At 34.4% G+C, this 5234-nt stretch overlaps 1 long non-coding RNA gene across 1 annotated transcript; it reads left to right on the top strand.

Moving 5' to 3' along the window:
• The first annotated feature begins 2119 nt into the window (after window positions 1-2119).
• Window positions 2120-3853, top strand: LOC140809988 (uncharacterized). Its single transcript, XR_012113219.1, has 3 exons — window positions 2120-2321; window positions 2940-3022; window positions 3202-3853. It is a non-coding gene; the product is annotated as an uncharacterized lncRNA (long non-coding RNA).
• The last annotated feature ends 1381 nt before the right edge of the window (window positions 3854-5234 follow it).

Here is a 5234-nt window from a genome sequence, read left to right as displayed (position 1 = left end):
ATTGGCCTTAACTCCCAACCGTCGATTTTTTTTGTATTCAGTATCTGAGTACTTTTTTAGTACCACATTTCTGCATGAAGTGTACCACATTTTGTATGACATAGTACAACAATTTTGTGGTTAGGGAGTGAACCCAAAAAAATGTTTTGATTGGGGATTTTTCACCAACTTCCTCTTCTTTCTTCGTCCCACGAACCAAAAATTCACAACTTGGTTTATATAAATTAAACACAAACAATTTTCTCAAAAAAATCAAACATAAATACTCCTTTAATTTCGTCTCCAATGGAAGATGCAATTATATTCATAATAATTTGTTAATGTAAAATTTTGAAAGTTGTGAACTGATTGATTTGATTATCTTATTGCAATCTTTATTTTTCTTGAATTAAATATATAGACTTGGGTTGGGTTCCAATTGGTGAAGTTTGTGCCAAAACCGTGACCAGAATTGGCAACCTGAATCAAGCCGTATCCACGCCACTTTTGGTTCCACCTTCCGTACTAACCAAATTTGTAGTTGTGTAAAAAACAAAAATTTGTCTAGTCCAAATCGAAGTCATTCTCGTATGAACCTCTTATAGAAGGAAATTTTGTCGGGTTCGTCTCGGTTACCAAGTTATCGAATCTTGTCGATCTCCTCAGGTGGAGATGACGAGCAAGAACGAGTCTGGACACAGAAGAAAAAGTGAGGAGGTGTCGAAGATGTTTCGGTATAATCTCTCCGTTGCCTTAGTCAAATAACGTATGTCAAACAACGGATACATGTGTATTTATAGGTGTCAAAAGAGTCGGTTACCTTGTTGACAGGGAAAATAGTTAGAAAATTTTCCTTAGAATAGTGATTTGTTGCCAGATTTATGCAGATATCTGACCAGATTTTGTGTATGTCCTTCCAATTATAAAGGATACTGCATATTTGTTTCCCAGTACCGTTGTGTTTCTATGTGGCTCGATTGCAAATTATCTAGGTTTGTCAAGTCGTGGTGTGATAATACTGAAAATAATCTAATATAAAATATCGTCTACATACATCATAATATATACTATATTATTAAGTGTGAGACTCTTAGTATAATTACTTTACATGACAACAAAATACTTAATTACATAATTACCCTCCTAAAAACTTACTCAAGTAACTCCATGTTTTACTTAGAAAAAAATCTAAACAAAAATTCTTTTTTAAATCGAAAAACTTTTGTAAATTGAAAATAATTTCGTGTTAATTGTTTATTATTATTTGATTAAATTAAAAATAATAATAATACATACGTGTGTGCATCTTTTACTAATATAAAATATGTCAACATATGACTGAAACCAAATAAAGATACACACAACTCATATCCCCGTGATATGGCATAGAATAATTCATTAGTTGCTTTTTCCACATACGTCTCAACAAAATGTTGTCGTCAAACGGAAAAACCGATAAATTGTAGACACTAGACTTTCTCTTCTTGCCCAAGCGTATATGACTTTGGTATTTTGGGAAGATGCTTTCTCGAAAGTAGTGTGTTTTATTTAAAAGATTGCCTATGACAACCATCAAGGGTTTTTTTAAAAAAATATTACAAATTAATAAAATCGTTATTAAAATGTTGCAAATTGAGAAGTTTTATAAAAGTAGTATAATCCGTATTACATTGTAACGGAATCTAAATTTAGAAAAAAAATTAAAAAAAAGGAGACACGGATTCAATGAATCCGTGACAGCGTGTTACGGATTCATATCACAGATTCGTTGAATCCTTGACAGTGTGTCACGGATTCTATGAATCTGTGCCCATTCCCCTTGCTATAAATTGCACCGAGTATTGATCATATTTTCTGCTTAGATATTCCGCGTTATTCCTAAGGCTGGCAAAAATCAGAAAATTCCCGACTTCCGACCCGGTCCCGACCCGAATGGTCGGGATTTTTCCCGACCCGCTCAGAATAGAGAAAGGGATCGGGAATATAGGATATACCCGACGTGATTCTCGACCCGACCCGAATATATTAATAATTTTTTTATTAAATTTTAAAAAAAAATAGGAAATCCTCAAATCCCCACTTTCAGGCCCTATCCAATTTTCATATTTTCATTTCGTTTCAGGCTTTCATATTAACGTACGCACCATTCTTTTTAAAAGCCCTAAACCCAACCCACCGCCCCTCTTCCTTCTCCCAAATCCGACCGCCGCGTCGTCGTGAATCGGTGCTCGACCGCTATGGGTTACAGCTGAGGTCCAGACGTCTCCTGTAGCGGCCTCAATCGAGAGAACCTCGCTCCATTGGAGCAGCCCTGAGCCGATTACACGAGCCCTGTTTTTTGCGTGAGTCTCGGCTGTCTTCCTCGTGAATTCTTGCTTGTTTTTTGTTGGTTTTTGTTTGATTTTTTGTAAGTATTAGCATGTATTCGAAGTTCTCTAAATATCTTTCTATTTTTCTACATAAGCTTGCAGCAAAAAAAGAAAAACAAAAAATAACTGTGTTGGGTGGATCACTGGATTGTGGGGAGTTGTTATTGTTTCCGTGTAATTTTTTAGTAATTTTTGTGAATACTTAAATTATGTTTATGTTTTATAAAGATCCATTTAGTACTTTTTATGAATACTTAAATTATGTTTACTTAAATTTTTTAGTACTTTTTATGAAGCACTTGTGTGCACTAGTGGATGTATGTTTATGTTCTATTATCGATCACCTATTTGTAATTGTGAAAATGCTCACATGATTTTATTATATATTTTATTTATTCATTGATGTTCATGGAGAAGAATGTGGCTCAGTAAGTTGAAGCGAAATAAGTTCATGCTTGGTATATATTTATAGTTTTGTGTAATGGTAAGTAGGTGCTTGGTATATTTATTTTTTAAAAAAAAGTTGGTGCTTGATATATATTTATATTAAATATTTTTAGATTATGTTTATATAATATATGTTGTTTGTAGGTACCCTCATGCACACAACAAAGTAATGCATCCCTCAAGTGTAAGCTCCAAAGGTCTCGTGGTGGAAGAATAATGGATTAATGGTAAGAATCTAATAATTTTTTTTGCTTGGATACATTTTTATATTTAGATTGGCATGATATGTTATAAAGTCATCTTGACTTTAAAAACCTGATGCTAAAGACTCAAAGTGTGTATGTTGTTTGCTCATATGTTATTTAATTGAATTTTGATTTTGTCATTTTCTTTCATCAACTTTTAGATGAATGATTGTTGGAAACACACTCTTGCTGAAGACCTGTCGGACTAAAAGTTTCATCCTCGTGAAAGCTTCGATGAATGATTTTGTTAGGAGGCGAAAGTTGCATATGGATACATTTCTTTCTTGCTTGGATACATTTCTTTCTTGCTTTAGTATTTGAATGTCGGTTTGGACAGATGTTTGATGTTTCTCAACTGTGATTGCTTTCTCAGAATGGAAATAGTAGTTTGATAGATGGTAGATAATTTTCAGATTGAACATTCCTGTTACATTTTAATTTGAACATACAATTTCGGCACTTGGTTGAAAAAATGTTCTGGTTTTTGTTGCACGTTTTCATGAGTGAATCCATTGGAACCATAACATTAAAGGGTTAGAAGTGTAATCCAAGAATTGGGAAAGGAAACCACATCTCTACTCAATCTCTTATGCTAATTTCATATCATAAGGGATGTGGTTTCATAGTCTCAGGTTCCGAATTTTTTAAAAAATATTTATCAGGATTTTGTCTCCCTTCCCGACCCGATCCCGAACATTCGGGATCCCGAACATTCGGGTCCCGATATTTGTCGAGTACGGGATCAGGAATCTTTTTTTATTCCCAATTCTTATCGGGTTAGGGGGTTACGGGACGGGTCCCTACCCGATCCCAGCCCTAGACTTATTCCTTTCTTCCTTCGATTTGGCATTCTTCCTTGGCAAATATTCAGCATTTTTCCACCACGGTTTTACTTATTAATTATAATTCTTACAATTTGTGACTCTCCTTGTGGGGACCCGAACGCAATCATCTTCTTAATCATCGTTGGGACTAATTTAATCAATTAGAATAAACAGGGTTTAATTTTTTTTTTTTTAAATACGAAATGTAATGGAATCATTCTATTATACAAACCAGTATAATAATACAAGTCCTGTATAACATGCATCTAGTTCAAAACTAAGGTTAAACTACTACAATCAAGTAATAAAACCTATCTATATCCACGTCCGGAATCACCACTCTAATCTCGATCACTCTTCACCTCTGTCACCCTGAACCTGTCTCACCTGTTGCCATGCACACATACAGACAAGACAACAGCCGGATAACTCCGGTGAGAATAAAATCCCAGTATAAACAATGTATCAATGCAATCATACAAAACATATATAAGAGCATAATAAACATCATTAAAACATGTGTCTAATCTGACTACATGAATCAATACGAATCTGTATTTAAGTCAATGACTTGTTATCTTATCTCAATTTATTTCTAATATAGGGATCCCGATCTAATTTAGACTTTGGTATGCTGTATCGAATGTCTACAATAGACGTCGATCTACATCTAAGCTCATCGATACACCGTAAGTCTAGGGTCTTAGCTGTTTTGTCAAAGACCTGGCGGTTCTGCCCTAGCTAGGCTGATCTGTCCTAGACTCGAATTCTGGCTCTGCTATAATTCAATAGACACATATCAATCTGATAATCTGCAAATATCAATACAATAAAATAAAGTATGTGATTTTGGGAAACTCAAGTCAAACCTAACTCGAGTTGGGCAATCCCGAATCAACATTTATTTATACATGTCTTTATATCAGTGTGACTCTGTCGAAGTCTCGGATTCAATGCATGTCAATACTCAATCTGGTAATGACAATAACGAGGAATACGATATAAATATCCCACTCAATCGATACTGGGTAAAACCAGAACTAAATCACATTCTGTTTCAACGGCATAACTGCCCAATTTCAATATACCCAGCAGTACAAATTGATACATATCAATTCCTGTAACTCATGATCAATAACGATACACATCTAATATCATATCTCAACTCCATCAAATCCAAAATTCATAACAATTCCATAATCAGTCTGTTTTTTTATCTGTCTTTGATTCTATGATGTCTACTATGTAAAGAACACCATATATGAATTGTATCTGATTCTGACAACATCATAATTTCAAGACATATCAAAACTTAACAAAACTTATGTCCAGTTGAAGCCTGCGTCGATAGGAACACAGTACCGAAGTCG

This window comes from Primulina eburnea, chromosome 13, assembly GCF_022965805.1.
Source record: "Primulina eburnea isolate SZY01 chromosome 13, ASM2296580v1, whole genome shotgun sequence".
Lineage (NCBI taxonomy): Eukaryota > Viridiplantae > Streptophyta > Magnoliopsida > Lamiales > Gesneriaceae > Primulina > Primulina eburnea.
This window is presented reverse-complemented; position numbering and strand designations above follow the sequence as displayed.